This window comes from Gracilinanus agilis, chromosome 3 (assembly GCF_016433145.1).
Source record: "Gracilinanus agilis isolate LMUSP501 chromosome 3, AgileGrace, whole genome shotgun sequence".
Taxonomy (NCBI): domain Eukaryota; kingdom Metazoa; phylum Chordata; class Mammalia; order Didelphimorphia; family Didelphidae; genus Gracilinanus; species Gracilinanus agilis.
The window spans coordinates 81,652,019-81,673,021 of record NC_058132.1 but is presented as its reverse complement, the minus strand read 5'-3'; the positions used below and the strand labels follow the sequence as shown (position 1 = coordinate 81,673,021).

The 21,003-nt window shown below is 35.7% G+C and overlaps 1 protein-coding gene across 2 annotated transcripts in view; it reads left to right on the top strand.

Annotated features, from left to right (window-relative positions):
• THRAP3 (thyroid hormone receptor associated protein 3) overlaps positions 1 to 21,003 on the top strand; it is a 131,661-nt gene that overhangs the window by 61,318 nt on the left and 49,340 nt on the right. The window contains exon 3 of one of the 2 annotated variants that reach the window (XM_044668051.1): positions 2,923 to 3,028. The exons of the other annotated variant lie outside the window; for it this stretch is intronic. The gene's annotated coding sequence lies outside the window, so the exon portion shown is untranslated. The remainder of the gene's footprint in view (positions 1 to 2,922; positions 3,029 to 21,003) is intronic. 2 annotated transcript variants of the gene reach the window in all.

The window sequence follows — 21,003 nt, the reverse complement described above, 5'->3', positions numbered from 1 at the left end:
GGTATGAGTTTGGAGTGCCATGGTATGAATTCTGAGATCTCCTCTTTCCTTACAGCATCTTCCTGAGCAATGGAACACTCTGCTTTCTGGGTGCTCTAAGCCCCACCCTGTCTCCAGTCCCACTGACCTCTCTGCCTATCTACCTTTGTCCAGCTAGGCTGGACAAATGACACACTGTGATTTTTTTCTAAATTTCTTCACCAGAATTCAGTCTGATAACATTTCTTTCCTCCTTCCTCCCTACCCTCCCACCTATCCATCTGTATTGGTTCCAGGGCAGAAGAGTGGTAAGGCAATGGAGGTTAAATGACTTGCCCAGGGTCACACAGCTAGGAAGTGTCTGAGGTCAGATTTGAGCCCAGGATCTCACATCTCTAAGCCTGACTGAATCTACTGAGCAACCTAACTGTGCCTGCCTGCCGCCCCACCACCCCCCAACCCCCCACAATCTGGTACATTTTCTACATCTGTTTGGAATAGTTTTGTGGAGAGCTTGGGTCTATTGATACCCATTTCTCCACCGTCTTGGCTCTGCTGCTCCCCAGTTTTTTTATTATAAATTTGTTAAATATTTTTCTACACAAAGAATAGAAAAAGACCACAGATAAAACCATGAATCTTCACTATGTATAACTTTTAAATAAAAATTTCAACAAGGAAATTCAAAATAATTTTCTTTTCATATTTAACATGAGGGTTCCTTGTCTGTGGTCTCCTCTGTTTATTTTAAAGTTACTCATTGATACTCTTTTCTTCCTGTTGGTGCTTTCTTTCTGAGATTTTCTCTAATGTAGTTCAGTTATTTGCATAGTTCTCCACTTTCCCATTGGATTGTATGTTTCTTCAAGGAAGGGACATTTACCTTTTTTTTTTTTTTTTTGGTTCTTAGAAATAATAGTGTTTAAGATTTTATAAATGTCTCATTTTTTTCTCCCAACCACCCTAGTAGGTTTTGTTAACATTATCTCATTTTAAAGATGAGGAAAATGAGGCTGAGAGAGGTTGAATAATTTGAATAACATGGCTACATAAATATTAAATCTCTAAGGTCCAGTTTGAATTCTGGTCTTCTCACTGAACCACTGTACAAACTTTATGCTTAGTAATAATTAATAATAAGCATGGTCCCTTTTTTATGCACACTTTGGCTGTGTCTGAGAAATCACGTCTTTTTACCCACCAGTTCAGTGGTTCCCAAACTTTTTTGGCCCTTTCCAGAAAAAATATTACTTAGCGGCCCCTGTCACATACTATCACTGTACCCTTACAGTTATTCACCTTCCCCAAATGCACCTGTGGCCATCACTGCTCCCCTGGATCGCTGCAGCACCCACCAGGGGGCAGTGGCGCCCACTTTGGGAATCACTGCACTAGTCCATCACATCTCTCCTGAGAGGAACAAAAGCATGGTTCATCATCATCCTTCTAGTCATTTCATTCATCATTGTTTACAGTGTCCCTGTGTAAATTGTTTTCCCCTAAATCAGTTTATACAAGTTCTCTGAGGGGTTTTTGAATGCAACAATAATTCATTATTGTTTGATTGATATACCAATTGATAATTGATGTACCAGAGTTTTTAAAAATTAAATTAAAATTTTTTTAAATAAGGAAAATCTACTTATTTTTCCTCTTATAATTTCTCCTTCCACTGGAAAAGAGAAATTTTTTTGTCTTGATATTGTTTTTCAAATTACATGTAATAATTTTCAGCATATGTTTTCCTAAATTATAAGATCCAAGTTGTCTTCTTCCCTCCTTTCCCTCCCCCCTCTCCTGAAATGGTAACCAATTTGATCTGGGTCATATATGTATTATCATGCAAAACTTACTTCCCAATTGGTCATTGTAAGAGAATACTCATATAAAACCAAAGCCCCAAAATAAAAACACAAATAACTAAAGTGAGAAATATTGTGATTTGATCTGCATTTCAACTCTAACATTTCTTTCTTTTGAAGTGGATTGCATTCTTTGTCATAAATCCTCCAGAATTGTGCTGGATCATTGTCTTGCTGAGAGTGCTATGTAAAAGAAAACCTTCCTAAAATATGCAGAGAAATTTGATGCAAAATATTTTACCTTGGCTAACTATTCTAAATAAAATATTAGTTAAGCAGGAAACAATAAAATTAATCTGGAGAAATAATTTCAAGGGAAATTATTTTTTAAATGGGAAGGAAAGAGGGGCATAGGGACATCTGATTTAAAACTGTTCTAAAAAGCAATAAGTATTAAAACTATTTGGTACTGGCTAGAAAATAGAAAATTTGATCAATGTAGAGTACAGTATTTGATAAGCCTTTTACTCCAACTACTTGGATAAAGACTCAGTAATTTATAAAAACTGTTAGAAAAATTGGGAAGCAGTTCAACAGAAAATAGGTATACAGAACAATATCTTCTATCATACCACAAAAAAGATCATATTCACAATTAGAGGAATCCAGAAGATATTCTTCACAACTATGGATGGGGTAGAATCCTTAATTAAACAAGTGAGAGGAGAACAGGGATAAAAATGTATAATTTTGATTGTATGAAACCGAAAAGCTTCTGCTGAAACAAAATCAATGCTATAAGAAAGGAGGGAGGGAAACAATTTGGATCTTATAATTTATATAGTCTCATAAAGAAACCTAAATAATTGAAATGTTATTGTTTAGAGTAGCCTTGAAGCTGCAGATTAACTTAAATAGTATTTTTTTCTTTATTATGTTGGCATGACCCAACCATAAGGAATATTTCTTAAAATTATTTAGGTTTCTTTATATAAAGGGTGTTTTTAAGTTGTGTTTATAAAATTAAGTGTGGCTTGTTAAGTGGAATCTCATCTTTATGTGTTATGCTTTAAATATTAAATAATAATTCTTCTGCAGAGTATTTGGCCCATATTCTCAGTGTGATTTTATTTCATTTCAGAATAATTGCTTCCTGACTTTGTAATTGGAGAAATTTAAGACTGGCAGTGTTCGTTTTGAGAAGGTGACGTTTTGGGAGGGGTGCAAGTTGTCATTATTCAAATAAGGTAAATAAATGGGACAACAGGAGGAGTTGACATCCTTCTTGGGGAGTAGAAATCTAGTTGAATTAAGATTCTTGATTATTCTTGAAAATGCTTTATAAATATATGGTATTATTCATACTAGCTATTCTTTTACAGCTTTTTAAAAAAAAATTTTTTTTTTTTTTAGAAAAATTTTCCATGGTTACATGATTGTTATTTTTACTTTACCCTTCATTCCCCCCCAACCCCTCCCAAATCCAACATGCATTTCCACTGGTTTTAACATGTGTGATCAATCAAGACTTATTTACATATTATTGATAATTGCATTGGTGTGGTCGTTTTGGATCTACATCTCCAAGCTGCATCAACCCATGTGTTCAAGCGGTTGTTTTTCTTCTGTGTTTCCACTCCTGCAGTTCTTCTTCTGAATGTAGGTAGCATTCTTTTCCATAAATCCCTCAGAATTGTCCTGGGCCATTACATTGCTGACAGTACAGAAGTCCATTACATTCGATTTTATCAGTGTATCAGTGTCTGTATACAATGTTCTTCTGGCTCTGCTCCTTTCACTCTTCATCAATTCTTGGAGGTCTTTCCAGTTCACATGGAATTCCTCCAGTTTATTATTCCTTTGAGCACAATAGTATTACATCATCAACATATACCACAATTTGTTTAGCCATTCCCTAATTGAAGAGCATCCCTTCGTTTTCCAGTTTTTTGCTACCACAATAAGCACAGCTATAAATATTTTCATACACGTCTGTTTATCTATGATCTCTTTAGGGTACAAACCCAGCAATGCTATGGCTGGATCAAAGGGCAGTCAGTCTTTTAGAGCTCTTTGGGCATAGTTCCAAATTGTCATCCGGAATGGTTGGATCAGTTCACAACTCCACCAGCAATGCATTAATGTCCTAATTTTGCCACATCCCCTCCAACATTCATTACTCTCCCCTGCTATCATTTTAGCCAATCTGCTAGGTGTTGGGTGGTATCTTAGGGTTGTTTTGATTTGCATTTCTCTAATTATTAGAGATTTAGAACACTTTCTCATGTGCTTATTGATAGTTTTGATTTCTTTATCTGAAAATTGCCTATTCATGTCCCTTCCCATTTATCAATTGGGGAGTGGCGTGATTTTTTTATACAATTGACCTCTGTCAGGGTTTTTTGTTGTACAGATTTTTTTCCAGTTTGTTGTTTCCCTTCTGATTTTGGTTGCATTGTTTTTGTTTGTACAACAACTTTTTAATTTAATATAATCAAAATTATTTATTTTACATTTTGTAAATTTTTCTAACTCTTGCTTGGTTTTAAATTTTTACCTTTCCCATAGATCTGACAGGTATACTATTCTATGTTCATCTAATTTTCTTATAGTTTCCTTCCTCAAGTCATTCACCAATTCTGAATTTATCTTGGTGTAAGGGTATGAGATGTTGATCTAAGCCTAATCTCTCCCATATTGTTTTCCAATTTTCCCAACAGTTTTTGTCAAATAGTGGATTTTTGTCCGAAAAATTGGGCTCTTTGGGTTTATCAAAGACAGTCTTGCTGACGTCACTTACCCCAAGTCTATTCCACTGATCCTCCCTTCTGTCTCTTAGCCAGCAATATATCATTTGTTTGGGGTTTTTTTGTTTTTTGTTTTTTTATTATTCATTATTTCCCTTGATATTCTTGGTCTTGTTCTTCCAAATGAACTTTGTTATAGTTTTTTCTAATTCAGTACAAACGTTTTTTGGTAGTTTGATAGGTATGGCGCTAAATAGGTAAATTAATTTGGGTAGAATGGTCATTTTTGTTATGTTAGTTTGTCCTACCCATGATCAATCAGTGTTTTTCCAACTGTTTAGATCTAGTTTTAATTGTTTGGAAAGTGTTTTGTTTTGTAGTTGTGTTTGTATAATTCCTGTGTTTGTTTTGGTAGATAGATTCCTAAGTATTTTATATTGTCTAGGGTGATTTTAAATGGTGTTTCTCCTTCTACCTCTTGCTGCTCTAATGTGTTGGAAATATATAGAAATGCTGATGATTTATGTGCATTTATTTTGTATCCTGCAACTTTGCTAAAGTTGTTGATTATTTCTATGAGCTTTTTAATTGATTCTCTAGGATTTTTTAAGTAGATCATTTCATCTGCAAAGAGTGATAGCTTAGTCTCTTCATTGCCCATTTTGATACCTTCAATTTCTTTTTCTTCTCTAATTGCTATTGCTAGTGTTTCTAGTACAATGTTAAATAATAGAGGTGATAGTGGGCATCCTTGTTTTACTCCTGATCTTATTGGGAAGGCTTCTAATTTATCCCCATTGCATATGATGTTCGTTGATGGTTTTAGATATATACTGTTTATTATTTTTAGGAAAGGTTCTTCTATTCCTATACTTTCTAGTGTTTTCAATAGGAATGGATGTTGTATTTTGTCAGACTTTTTCAGCATCTATTGAGATAATCATATGGTTTTTGTTTGTTTGCTTGTTGATATGGTCAGTTATGTGAATGGTTTTCCTGATGTTGAACCATCCTTGCATTCCTGGTATAAATCCCACCTGATCATAATGAATAACCCTCATGATCACTTGCTGGAGTCTTTTTGCTAGTATTCTGTTTAAGATTTTTGCATCTTTCTCTGTTTTTGGTCTACCTGGCTTTGGGATCAGTACCATATTTGTATCATAAAAGGAATTTGGTAGAACTCCTTCTTTGCTTATTATGTCAAATAGTTTGTATAGTATTAGAATTATTTGTTCTTTGAAGGTTTGATAGAATTCACCTGTGAATTCACCTGGTCCTGGGGATTTTTTCTTAGGGAGTTCTTTGATGGCTTGTTCAATTTCTTTTCCTGATATGGGATTATATAAGTATTCTATTTCTTCTACTGTTAATCAGGCAATTTATATTTTTGTAAATATTCATTCATCTCACCTAGATTGCTATATTTATTAACATATAATTGTGCAAAATAGTTTTTAATGGTTGCCTTGATTTCTTCTTCATTAAAGGTGAGATCTCCCTTTTCATCTTTGATACTGTTAATTTGGTTTTCTTCTTTACTTTTTAAAATTAGATTGACCAGTACTTTGTCAATTATGTTTGTTTTTTCAGAGTACCAGCTTATAGTCTTATTTATTGATTCAATAGTTCTTTTACTTTCAATTTTATTGATTTCCCCTTTAATTTTTGTAATCTCTAATTGGGTTTTTAGCTGGGGATTTTAAATTTGTTCCCTTTCTAGTTTTTTAATTTGCATGCCCAGTTCACTGATCTTTGTCCTCTCTAATTTGTTAATATATGCACTCAAGGATATAAATTTCCCCTTGAGTACTGCCTTAGCTGCATCCCACAGAGTTTGGTAGGATGTCTCATCATTGTCATTCTCTTCAATGAAATTATTGATTGTTTTTATGATTTCTTCTTTAACTAACTGATTTTGGAGAATCATATTTAATTTCCAATTAGTTTTTGTTTTTCCTGTCCATTAGCCCTTACTAATTATTGTTTTTATTGCATTATGATCTGAGAAGGTTACATTTATTATTTCTTCTCTTTTGCATTTGTTAGCAATGTTTCTATGGCTTATTACATGGTCAGTCTTTGTGAATGTATCATGTGCAGCTGAAAAGAAGGTGTATTCCTTTTTGTTCCTATTTTTCTCCACATATCTATAAAAATCTAATTTTTCTAGGATTTCATTCACCTCTCTTATCTCTTATCTCTTTCTTATTTATTTTTTGGTTTGATTTATCTAGATCTGAAAGAGGAATATTTAGATCTCCCACTAGTATGGTTTTACTATCTATTTCCTTCTTGAGCTCTGCCAGTTTCTCCTTTAGGAATTTGGATGCTATACCATTTAATGCATACATGTTGAGTACTGTTATTTCCTCATTGTCTATACTGCCTTTTATCAGGATGTATATTACCTTCCCTGTCTCTTTTGATCATAATCTATTTTTACTTTGGCTTTGTCAGAAATCATGATTGCCACTCCTGCCTTTTTTTTCTCATTTGAAGCCCAAAAGATTTTGCTCAAGCCCTTGACCTTAAACCTGTGTATGTGCACCCGCCTCATATGTGTTTCTTGTAGACAACATATGGTAGGATTTTGGTTTCTAATCCACTCTGCTATTTGCTTCCATTTTATGGGCGAGTTCATCCCATTCACATTCAGAGTTATAATTATCAGTTGTGTATTCCCTAACATTTTTTGGTATCCTCTCCTAGTTGTACCCCTTCTTCTTATGCTCTTCCCTTTTAAACCAGTGGTTTGTTTTATTTATTTATTTTTTTAGGCCCTTAACTTCTGTGTATTGGCTCTTAGGTGGAAGAATGGTAAGGGTGGGTAATGGATGTCAAGTGACTTGCTCAGGGTCACATAGCTGGGAAGTGTCTGAGGCTGGACTTGAACCTATTACCTCCTGTCTCTAGCCTGACTCTCAATCCACTGAGTTACCCAGCTGCCCCCAGTGGTTTGTTTTAGACCAGTCCCCCTTGTCCCGTCCTTTGATTTACTTCTCTTTCCTCCCTCTCCCTTATTATTCTCCTCTTTTTATTTTTTAAGGCCTATTGAATTCCTTTTCCCCTCCCTTTTTTTGACCTCCCCACTCCCCTGCTCCCCTTAGTTAATCCCTTCTGACTTTCTCAGTAGGGTTAAATTGAATTCTATATCCCAATGGATATAGCTACTCTTCCCTCTCAGGATTAATTCCACTGAGAGTAAGGTTTAAATAGTACCTCTAAATGCTCTCTTCCTTTCCTTCTTATAATACTATTCATCCCCTCCCCTTCCCATGCTCTCTTTGTGTGGTATAGAATATCCTATTTTTCTTATTCATTCAAGTTTCTCTTGGTGTCATCTACTATTCACCCCCCTCTCTTTTTTTCCTCCACCTTGTCTCGTCTTAGACCATTTAGTGCTCCAACCTCTCCCTAGAAGAATAATTCTTCTAATTAGTATAATAGTGAATACAGTTTTTGAAAAATACACATAACGTTTCTACATATAGGAATACAAATAATTTGATCTTATTAAAGCCCTTAAAGAGGCAAATTTTAAAATGAGAGTTTTCTTTCTTTCCCCTCTGTTTCTTATTTACCTTTTCATGTTTCTCTTGGTTTTTGTGATTGGATATCGAACTTTCCATTTAGTCCTGGTCTTTTCTGTGCAAATACTTGGAAATCTTCTATCTTGTTGAATGCTGATACTTTCCCCTGGAAGTATATAGTCAGTTTTGTTGAGTAGGTTATCCTTGGTTGTAGACCCAGTTCTCTTCCCTTTGTGAATATCATATTCCAAGCCTTGTGGTCTTTTAGTGTAGAGGCTGCCAGATCCTGTGTGATCCTGGTTGGTGCTCCTTGATATCTGAATTGTCTCTTTTTGGCTTCTTGTAATATTTTTTTCTTTTACTTGGAAGCTCTTGAATTTGGAGATTATATTCCTGGGGGTTGTCTTTTCAGGGTTTTGTGTAGAGGGTGATCTATGGATCCTTTCAATGTCTATATTGTCCTTTTGTTATAGAACTTCAGGGCAGTTTTGATGAATAATTTCTTTTAGTATGGAGTCCAAATTTGTATTAATTTCTGGTTTTTCAGGAAGACCAATGATTCTCAAATTGTTTCTTCTAGACCTGTTTTCTTTGTTTATTAACTTCTCATCGAAATATTTCATGTTTCCTTCTGTTTTGTCAATCTTTTGACTTTGCTTTATTAATTCTTGTTGTTTTGTGAGATCATTGCCTTATAATTGTCCAATTCTAGCCTTTAGAGACTAGTTTTCAGCTAAAATCTTTTGGTTTTCCTTTTCAATCTGGTCTATCTGGTTCTTCAAGGCTTCCAGTTGGTCATTTCTGGTCTTCAATTTGCTTATCAATTCATTTGATTTCTGAGCCTCACTTTCCAATTGCGAAATTCTGCCTTTTTAACTGTTATTTTCTTGCCAGATCTCTTCCATCTTTCTCATGATCTCAGATTTAAACTCTTCAAGATTTTGTGACCCATTTTCATTTTTTGGGGAAGGTTTGTATGTCTTTAATTGTTTGTCCTCCTCTGTTTTCTGGGGTTTTTCTGTGCAAAAGTTATTGAGTGTTAGAGTTTTTTCCTTTGTCTTCTTGTTTATTTCTTGGGCTTTGCTTGGCATCCTTGTGCTTTATCTGCCAGAAGTCTGAGTAAGGCAATCTGCTTATCTTTGTATGGAGTTAGGGAGCAGTTTTTGCCTGAGGCTACTTTGTGAGTCTCCTGGTTTCTCTGGGGACCCTCCTGGGGTCCCTGGTCTAGCTGTTTTCAGGGTCAAGCCCTCGTGGTCCTAGCTGGCTGCCCAGAGCCCAGAACTTGGCCCATGCTTGCTCTTCCACCTGAGGTTTTCGCCTGAGTCTGAGCGGGCTGGGCATTGCTGCTGCCTCTCTCCCCCTACTCCTGTGTCCAAGGTCTGAGTTTTCCAGCCACCTGGGGTTTCAGGTCTTGCTGTTCTGAGGGGCAAGCTCCTAGTGGTTTCAGTTAGCTGCCAAGGAGCCAGATTTTGTGCCCCCACTGGCTCTAACTCTGGAGTGCAGCCTCTCCCTCTGGTATTGAGGGTGGGGTGGGGGAGGGGTAATCCATTAGCCTTTTGATGGGAGCTATTTCCCCCCCTTATAGCCTGGAAGTGCCCAAATCCCACATACCTTCAATACTGCGCCCTATTGTGGGGTCCCTTCTTTCGTCTGGATTTTGTTTTCTTTTCCTTTGGAGGTATGCTATATCTGTTTGTAAGGAGAGAAAGTCGCCCTGCCTCTACTCTGCCACCGCCTTCCTTTTTATGCTTTTAAAAATTAACTTTCTTTTCAATCAGTGAAATTCCCTTTCAATTGCTCTTTCTCTTGATTGAGAAAGAAAAACAAACTTTTGTAATAAACTTGTATAGTCAAGCAAAACAAATTTCTTGTTAGCCATGTTCAAAAAGATATCTTAATCTGCCCTCTTGAGTCTATCACATCTCTTTAAAGATATCAGTCAGCTAGTTATTTTAAGGAGTATTTATATTAGTGATCTACCTATGAAACCAGATGTTAAAGGAATACTTTGAACCTAAGAGATCTGTTCCAAGTGTATTATATAAAAATTCAGTTTTCCAAATCATCTGTTTCTTGATAAGACAAGTGATTAAGACACTTCCAGAAATCTTTTCTCTTGTTAGAAGAGTTTAGGATTTTGCTTTTTTATTTTTAAAAATTCATTTTGCATTATGGATCTAGTATTTTAGACAGACCTATGAAAAAATTCCTTCAATTTCTTTTTTGATGCCTTTTACTTGATCACTTTTCTTTGGAAAGTTAAAACTTTAAAAACATTACAAACCTTACAAAAACAAATTTAGAAATTTTTTTTGAAGAATATCTGGCATCTCATTGTTGACAAATCTTTTTAAAAGTCTAATGTAAAGAAGTGTGGTAAGCAAAGTGACTGAACTGCATGACAACTTTTTGATCAAAAGCTAGGTTTGGCTTTAGAACAGGAACATGGGACTAGAGTGGAAATATTATGGAAGTGAGAAGAGAAGAGAATCAGCATTTTATATAGCTCCTATTACATGATAGGCACTGTGCTATATTACAAATATTATCTGACTTTTATAATAATCATTTGTTGTAGATACCATCATTATTTCTACTTTACAGTTGAGGAAACTGAGGCAGGCTGAGGTTAAGTGATTTACTCAGGATCACTTCATTTCTAAGTGTCTTGAGGCTATATTTAAATTCCAGCCTTCCTGACTAATGCCACTTGTTCTATTTAGTTGCCTAGGTAGATAGATTAATCTGAGAATCATCTACTTTGAGAAATGGACTAGACCTGTGGTTTTACTAATAGAGCACATCTTCTCCTCCTCCTGCCTTTCTTTCACCCTTTCTGATGACCCTTAGCTGGTTAGAGTCTATCTAAGATGTCAGTTTATACTACTTGAGTGAGATAGGATTCAGAGTGATATAAAAGATTTCCAGAGCTTAAAATCTTCCCTACTACTTCATTCTCAATTCTTCTAGGCCTTTTCACACAATCATCTAATTTACCTGGACTTTGCCATCTATGCTACTGTACCCTTAGGCCTTTCAGTTCAGAATTTTACATCTTGGTAGCTGAGCTTTCCTTGTCTTTCCCAGTTAGAGTATGAACTTTTTGAGAGCAGGGTCTAATTTGATTTTTTTGTTTGTATGTTCAGCATTTGGCACAGTGCTTTACACATAAATTAGCATTTGAAATCCTTTTTTGTTCATTCATTCATTTACTCACTGATGAGGAAAGTCTCCTTGCCTGTACAGGTTAGCATTTTTTTTGCAATATTAATTATTTCCTAGAGCAGAAGTATCAAATTCATTGCCCAGGCCTCCCTAATGCATCCACCAGATTAAAATGTAATAAGGAAATATTTAACAGCAACAAAAAAATACAGTACAACAAAGATAATGTTAATTTGTGGTTTTACGAGTCACCATGTGACCCACAGGGATCCTTTCTATTTTAATTTGACACCACTGACCTAGAGCACTGAGACCTTAGTTAAGGGTCTTACCTAGGGTCACACAGCTAATATATGACCATAGGTGGAACTTGAGCCTAGATTTTATTGGCTTCATTGCCAGCTCCCTCTCTGTCATTATGACTCTGCACAGAGATGATCACTCAACATTTTGAAATTTATGTGATCACCCAGCAGATACATAGAGAAAGAAGAGGGCCCAAGACAAAACACTGGGGAACACCTACACTTAGGACTTGACAACTTGTGAGAAAGCAATGTCAGTGAAATGAGGAATCAAGGATAACCAGGAGGTAGAGGACCCAAGGTACTGTGGATGGCTGTGAAAAGGAGGAAAATAGAGAAATTCAGGATAGGAGTGATTAAGGGAAATAGAAGTGTAATTAAGAACCATAAGATCATTCTGTGGGATTCACTTTTTCCCACCAAAAAATGAAAGGTATTTTATGTGTCACCATCCCCTTCTCCTCACCTCCTCCAGTAGAATGGAGATTCACCAATTCCTGTACCTGGTATATGGGCAGCTAGCAGTGAAAAGGGATATGAGGGAACAATGTTGAGGTTGAGATGAGATTGTGTTGAGTTCATTAGTGAGTTGAGGAGATAGGCACGGATCTACCTTTTTACTCTCTAATTGGGTATAATTCCACTTAGAGCTATGATGGTGAACCTTTAAGAAGGGAATGCTGGGCTTCACCCTCAGACCAAGTGTTCTGCCTCACCCTCTTGGGGGGGGGGGGAGAAGCACTCCCATTGGCCTGCTAGGCATGTAAAGAGGGGAAGGGGAGTGGCCTGAGTGCTCTACTCCCCTCCTGCTGTGTGCCATGCTGGGAGCTATGCTCTCCTCAAACCTAGCTCCTCTCCAATCCTACTATGGGGATCACCTTCACCACAGACTCAACAGGTTGCTGGTCTGTGCTGCATGTGAGCCTCCCTTTCCCCCAGCTCCTCACCCCAGATAGAGAAGGGAAGAAGCATTCCCATTGGATTACTGGTCAGAGGGGCAAGGAAGTGAGGAATGTCCTTAGGGGCATAGAGAAGGGGAGGGGAACAGCTCTGCCCCAGTCCCTCTTGCTTTCTAGTTTAAAAAAAAAAATGTAGGCATGCCCTTTTGTGTATATGTGCCATAGTTTCACCACCAGGGACCTAGGGGATAGGAATTCAGGGAATAGAGGGAGGGCAGGCATTTTAGGCAGAAGGTGCAGGCTTTGCAAAAGCATGAAGTTGTGAGCGTAATTTTAAACTTGGGAGGTGTGTCATTTGGAATTATTCGAAGCCCTAGGAGACTACAACTCTCAGGACTCTCTCTGTTACAACTTCTTCTGACACCTCCTTTGTGGGAGGTGTCAGGGAAAGTATAAAAGAGAAAGTTTGGCACCTTTTCCCTCTACCCTGGAGGCTCTCAGATCCTGAGCTCTCTCTTGGCAACTTTTTTCCCTTTCTATCTACCTCCTAGTTTTTTCTAGACCTTCCCTTTTCTAACTAAAATAAAACCTAGCTATTCTAAACCCTAAAGTTGCTCTCTGATCTTTTATTTGAGCCCCTGAAGGGCTCTGGTCAATTTCCCTCTGCAGAGGTTGGGGACCACTGGGGACCACTATCTTCCTTTCCCTTCCTCTACCTTCCTCTCTCCTTTCTCCCATTCCTCCAATCCTTCTACCTTCATCACTTTCACCCCTCACAGAGGCAATGTGGAACTACTGAACTTTTCTCCTGAATTTAACAAACATTCCACTAAAAATTGATTGTATTGGAAGCTCGAACTTCTATAGGGTTTTTTGAAGTATATATTAAAACTGGTATAGTGGATAGAGAGGTGGCTTTGAAGTAAGAACACTAGAGTTCAAGTCTAGCTTTTAATGCATAGAAGGTATGTGACCCTGGGCAACTTCTGAGTGCTCATGAGAGTATAAGTTTGAAGAAGGTGCTGACCTGCATTTGTAGAGGGAATTTCCCAACTGAGGATTTCCCAAAGCCAATGAAATCACAAGTCTAATTACCAATTTCTAGTAAATTGACTGTTCTTATTATCTAAGTTCCCTTGAGTATTTCCTTCTGTTCACTTTTTTCCTTAATGTTTCCCCCTCCCCCAATTACCCAACGTTTCTCCCTCCCCTCCTTCCTAGAAGCCCCTTGAAACAAATATAGTTAAGTCAAACAAATCACCATATTGGCTGTTTATGAAACTTGTGTTTAATATATTTTACCTCTAGTGTGTCACCTTTCGGCCAAGAGGTGGAGGCATGAGGTCATTATTTGTTTGTTTACTGCATTGATCAGAGTTCTGAAATCTTTCAGTTGTTTTCCTTTAAAATAAAAATAAGTTATGTTATTTTAATTTATCATGCATACTTTAATTTTGTGCAAATGCTTTACAATTTCATGTAATCAGAAAATATTTGTTTTGTATTGTGTACTTTCCTCTCTCCTTGTTTGGCTAAATATATATATCTCCTACCCCTAGCTATAAAACATATATGATCTACTTCTCTTCTAAATTTATGACAATATTCAAGTGATGCATCCATTTTGAATTTATTGTGAAACATGGTATAAGATAGTGGGCTAAGCCTAATTTCTACCACACTGCTTTCCAGTTTTCCCAGAAGTTATCAAAATAGAATTTCTTCCTAAGAAATTTATGTTTTCAGGTTTTTCAAACACTGTTTTTCTGAGTTCCATTATTTCTTGATTTCCCCCTTTTTCTTACTTATTTTATTAATTTACTTTCCTATTATATAACCAATACCAAATGGTTTTTGATGACTACTGCTTTATAATGTAGTTTGAGACCTCAAAGTGCTATTCTTACATCATTCCTGTCTCTTTTCATTAGACAGATGAATGTTTAAGTGTTTACTATGTGTCAAGAATTATTCTAAGTACTATGAATATAAATACAATAAAGGGTCTTACATTCTACTGAAAGAAGATAGTACATGAAAAGGAGCAGAGAGGGTTTGTGCCCACTCACAAATAAGGTATAAAAATCCAGAGTCAGAAAGGTAATAAAGTTGGAAACTATTATGTTTTGCATAGGGTCCATCCTTAAGTGGAGATTCCAGGTAAGAACTCACCAATTGGAAGAGGTTTTATCACATTGCTATATTCCCTTGATAGTCTAAACTTTTTGTTCTTCTAAGTGAATTTTATTTTACTGAGTTCACTAAGGTATCCCTCTTACGGTTTCATTAGGAGAGCATTAAAACTATATATTAACTTTGGCAACAACTTTTAAATTTACTTTTATTTATTTGTATTGATACCTTTTGTCTTCTATTATATTCATTTACAAATATATATTCTTCTTTCTCCTACCTAGAAAGCTATTCCTGATAACAAAAATTTAAAAAGAAAAAAAAAGTTCTAAACTAAGTAGCCTATCAACTGTGTTTGACAGTATTTGCAACATTTCACATCTCTAGGCCTCAACCTCTTCAATTGAGAGATGAAGGTATATTTTCTCAGTTCTTCTGTGTACCAATTATGGCTGTTGTTATTACATACCATCTAGTTTCTTTTTATTCTTTCTGTTTAGGGGTGTGTGTGTGTGTGTGTGTGTGTGTGTGTGTGTGTGTGTGTGTGTGTGTGTTTTCCTGTTTCTGCTTACTTTATTCTGTATTGATTTATATTTCCATTTTTCTGCATTCATTTTTGTTTCCCGAGTTTTTTTTTTAATGGTTTGGAATACTGTATTGCATTTATTTTCCACAATCTATCCATTCTTCAATTGACAGGGTTCTACTTTATTTCCAAATTTTTACTACCAAAGAAAGTGTGGCTATGAATATCTTGGTGTTTGGAGGTACAGTTTCAGGAAGGGGCTTGGAGGAGAAGAGGAAAATTTCAAGTTAAAAAAAAAAAAAGGTAGCTTCTCCATTGTAAAGGAAGAAAGAATTCTTCTAGTCATTTTTTCCCATGCTGTTCTTATAGGACCTGTATATAATCTGAGTAATATGTGTCTTTCATGTGACTTTATTCTATCAAGATCAAAACTTAGATGTATTCATGTTAATATTTTATATCACAAAATTGGGTTAGTAGCTTAGATGATTAAGAAAGCTTCAAGGCAGGGTCCTATGTTGGCATTCAAATCATGAAAGAAAAATGAAATTATATTTAGTTATAGTTTCACTATGTTTTTCTCAGTGTCTAGTTTGAAAATTAGTGATTTGTAGATTTTTCAGATAACCAGGATAATTAACCATGAATGATTTAGATGTAATGAGCTGTGTTATATAGACATATGCCACAAGATTCTATTAAAGGCACACAGGACAATCAATACATATCTAAGGATATCAAACATAACATGAGAAGAAACTATGTGCTTAGTACATGTCGTACTAGTCTTTATGGTTCAACCCAGTAATTAATTATCGTGTATTATTATTTGAGCCTTAGTGTGGTTTTTATTTCTGAGTACTAATTGGGTTATGATGATATCAAATAGAAGACCTTAAAGTATGTAGAAAAAGAACTATTAGTGTAGAGTCTGTGAGAATAGGTGATAATGGTCAATAAAGATTTGCTTCTGAAAATGAGAAGACAGTATCTCTCATGCTATCATGTGTCCCTATTTAATATAAGAAGAAAAGAACTGAAATTGCTGCATTTGGCCTTCCCAGAGGGATGCCAGAAGATGAGCTTCTGAGGATAATCTTGAGAAATTTTTTCACGTTCTCAGTGTTTTATTCATTCAAAGGTGATGAAGGTATTGAGCTGTAATTGTTTGGATTAAGCTGGATTTATACACCTATTAGCTGTATTTGCGAGAGTGTGTTCAATTCAAAGCTTCTATAGTGTTAGAGGTTATTATAAGATCAGAAGGGTTCTATCCCTTAAACAGAAGACTTCTCAACTTTTTGCCACTGTTACCTTGTATTATTAATAGCTAGAAGTTTAGTAATTTCTATCCCAATGACTGTGACTTTTGAAATCATCCTTTCCCCCTTTTATTTTCTCTGGTACATCATTTCTCCTTCAGTCCCACCCTCAGCACACACAAGCTCAGTAAAATTTTCAGTACTATACAGTTTGGAGATACATGGATAGATCATACATATGTAGATGAGTCACAGGTTTGCAAACTCCCTGTTGAAACTCCTTTGATCCAAAGAAAGCTCAGGACTCCTCTGTGCCATGGACTTGTGGAACCAGTGGGTAAGATTACTTAGGATCAGAGATAAAGCTAGACTTGACAGGAACTGGCCTGATCCTGTTTAAAAACAACAACAACAAAATAAAACTGAACAAAAAGACTTGCTGGGGCTTTGTCCTCTTAACAAACAGTAGTGAAGGCAGTGAGATGATTCAGTGGATTAAGAGCCAATCCTAAGACAGGAGGTCCTGGGTTCAAATCTGGCCTCAGACACTTCCTCGCTGTGTGACCCTGGGTAAGTCACTTGACCCTCTTTCCCTAGCCCTTACTACTCTTCTGCCTTAGAACTAAGACTATAGCATTGATTCTAAGACGGAAGGTAAGGGTTATAAAAAGAAAAGGAAACAATAGCATAAAATTCTTTTACTTCAGCAGAAAAATCTATTCTGATCTGTGGCCAGTCTTACAGGCTGTCCTGAGGGACAGTGTTTTTATTATGTAAGGGTTCTTAACTAGGAGGTCTGTGGATTTTACTTTTAATATTTTGATAGTTTTATTCCTCTGTAATCCTATGCATTTTATTTTTCTGCGTGTATTAAAAAAAAACCATTCTGAGGAGTCCAACACTTTAAAAAAGTTAAGAACTCCTGTTATAATGGAAAGAGAGGGATAATTATTTTGTGAACTACTCTTCTGTTATCTAGCTTTTCTATGTTTGCCAAGTCACTTCACTTTCCTGAAACATAGTTTCCTTACTCTTTTAAATGAGGAAGAAGATCATATTTAGTACGAGGAAGGGACCTTAGAGATAACAGAATCCAACCCCATCATTTTTCCAGTGAAGAAACTGAAGCTCAGAAAAGAAGACCGGAAGTAACTTGTTTGAAGTCACACTGAAGAGTAGTAGATTTTTGAATTCCTATGATTCCAACTCTGATGATCTTTTTCATTTGTAGCATTCTGTTTATGAGGTTGGACTAGAAGCTCTGTTTCAGTTTTCAAAGTCACCAATTTATTTTAAAATCACTTACAAGTGTTGATTTATCTAAATCATTCTCAGAGTCAGGTTAAAAAAACTTGGAAGTGTCATTGATTCCTCCCTTCAGATAACCCAAATCCAGTTAGTCACTAAGCTCTGTACTTTACCTTCTTCTGTCTTTCTGATTTATTCATTACCTGTCTTCTCCTCTAGCATCATCTTTGTGTAGGCTCATATTGCCTTAGTCCCAGACTATTATATTTCATTGATCTTCTGACTAAAGCTCCTTTCCTTCACAAATATGTATGTCTGTTTTATATAGAAAGTATAAGATCTAGTTTGTATGGACTATTTCTTGTCAGCTAGGATTAGAAGTTAAGATATTGACAATGCTAGAGTATAGCTACTGATATTTTCTTAGTATTGGTTAGTGATAACACTTCACTTCAGACTTTTTTTAGCCAAAGGAAACAAATTCTGCTAATAACTACTACAATAAAAATCAAAATTTTACAAACTTGTTAAAATAATTTTATTAATTTGTCCTTCATTTAGAAGGAGAATAGCTAAGATGACATAAAGAATTTCTGTTAGAGAGAGAAAACTATTAAGATTGATCTAGCCACCTTTGTTTTAAAAAAAAAAACTGCATCATTATATCCAGGGCTTTTTTATGTTTTTGTTTTCAAATATATCCCTTTCCACCCAGATGAGATAAACTGTTGGTTGTTACAGAACAAAATGAAAGAACAACAAATACAATTCTGCAAAATCATCCAGCATATCATCAAAGTGATATTTCACACCCCTTAACCTCCATCCATTTCTAGGAAAAAAGGAAGGGAAGAACATTTTCTCATCTCTCCTATAGGGCCACGTTTGCTCATTACTCATCATTTAGTTTCTTTTTTGTTACTCTTTCCACTTAAAATGTCTGAATGTTGATTTCCTATTTCTTTTTGCTTTGCATCAATTCATATGACTTTTTATGCTGCTAAAAAGTCTTTATATTAATTGTTTCTAATGGCACAATAATAATAATAATAATATAGTCATGTGTCAAAAATATTTATTCCTGAATCAACAAACATATACTTTGTTTCCAGTTTTTTGCTACCACAAAAAGTGCTGCTTATAAGTATTTTGGTGTGCCTGTGATTTTTAAAGCATAATTTCTTATTGCTTTCCAGAAGGGTTGGATCAGGTATACATTTCTGCCAACAGTGTGTTAAGTGTACCCATCTTTCCCTCCAAGAACTATTTCCATCTTTTGTTATCTTTGCCAACTTGCTGAGTGTAAGGTGAAACCTCAGAGTTGTTTTGATTTGCTTTTCACTTATTAGTGAAATGGAACTATCTTTCAAAGGTATGTTAATAATCTGTGATGCATCTTTTAAGAACTATCCTTTTGGGGATTGCCTCTTTGTCTTAATAACGTTTATAGAATAGTTTTGATGCTGATCAATTTCCATGAATACAGAATTTTATAGCTGCCTTTCTTTACATTTATGTAATCATTTTAGAATCTGCCTTAAATGAATAGGCAATCTTACTGCCAGCCTGCTTTCAAGAACTTAAAGACACCAGCAGCATGGTGAACAATCAGTAAGCATTTATCAAATTATTACTGTGTGCAAGACATTATCATTAGTCATCCTAAAAGTTCATCATGGGATTTATACTATAAAATCATATTTAGAGCTGGAGGATTAGAGCTTATCACATTCAACTACCATCTTTTTTTTTAATGAAGCAAAGGGAGGTTAGTTGATTAACTGAATTTTAAACAAATTAAAAAACAATAGTATTGTGCCAATACAAGTTTTACAAAGTATCTGCTCTAGTTTGGAAATGAAAATAAGTCTTAAGAAAGTACAGGAAGCCTTAGAACTTCCACTGCTCTTATTTTGTTGGTTAACAGAGGTTCACTAAGTTTGTACCATTTTTTCTGATTTTAAGAGAATTTATTTGGTTCTGCCCCTTTAAAAAGTAGAAAATGGAGGGGGTGGAGTTTGTCCTGTCATCAGATCAAGAAAGCATTCACTAGTTGAAAGCAGGAAGGAAATGTGACCTCTTGTGAGAGCTCTCTGCTGGAAAGAAACCGGCCTTAACTCCTGTGCTCTGAGGCCTTCTCCGTGGCAGCATTTCTGAAGTTTAGCTAAACTTCCCTTCTCAGAGCTTTTCTTACTCAAATGAATGTGGTACTATGCATTTTTCCTGTAGGTGAGTTGCCTCAGATGCAAGTGAAAAGTAAGACTGGTAGGTAAGTATCCTCGGGTCCCATTCAACTAATGCTTCAGTTTTCTGGAGAATTTTCTTATCTGTAAATGAGATAGGGTGAAGTGTAACATTATTTTGCTAAATCTTTCCTCCTTGAAGAAATCTTCAAGAGCAGATTTTTTAGTTTCTTCAAACTTGAATGGGAAGGGGAAATAATTCACCCCACAAAGTCAAGTTCCAATCAACCATTAATTCTTTTGCCATTCTCAGTGTTGTTTCATTAGCATAATGATGAAGAATGTCCCTAATTTGGTTTGAACTTAAAATTCTTTTGTTAGTCATAGAAACTCAAAAGCTTGGAAGGGTCCTTAAAGAGTACATTTCCAACCCTCTTATTTTATTGATACAGAATTGAAGCCTTGAAGCAGAGAAGGGACATACTTACAATGTGAGAGGTTTATATGATAATTTAGTTTGGGCAAATTATTCCCAATCAACTGAGTGTTAAGGTGACCTGAGTAAAGTGTTGCTTAGATCTTAGTTTTAAAACCTGTAAACTGGACCACCTCTAAGGGAGTTTAAAGAAGAAAGTTTAAACTATTTTAAGGCTTACTTGGGGATTGTTAGGCATTGATTTTTGTAGTGAAGGAAGAATAGTGCTGTCAGTAGCTAAGCATGAGAAGATGACAACATCTGCTATTTCTCAGTTTTTGGGTGGGGCTTAGGGTTACATTACCTAGATTCATGGAGGAGGAGGCAGCTCTAGTGTGTCTTTCTTAACATAGTATTTGCTATCTACCAGATAGCCAAGAAATACCTGTGGTTTCATCTTCTCCGATTAGTGAAAATTTAGGTTTTAGAAATATTTAAGTGATAGTAATATGGTGTGAATCCAGTCAGAAGTATACATTTCTTTGTGATTTTTGTTACGGTTATAATGTCCAAAATGTATGACAGCTTGATTAGTAAAATTGATTTGACCAGGCAGTCGGGATAATAAGTTAGCTTTCCCTAGGAAGTATTAACCTGTATGAACAAAGATAAACCAGAATTGCCTTGTTTTTCTATTCAGATATCTTCCAATTAAGTGACATCAGTGAGGAAAATGTAAAATAGGACAGATGATACCTGGGTATTCAATTTGATAGGGACAGTGATGTGATTTGCACCTCTCTGGA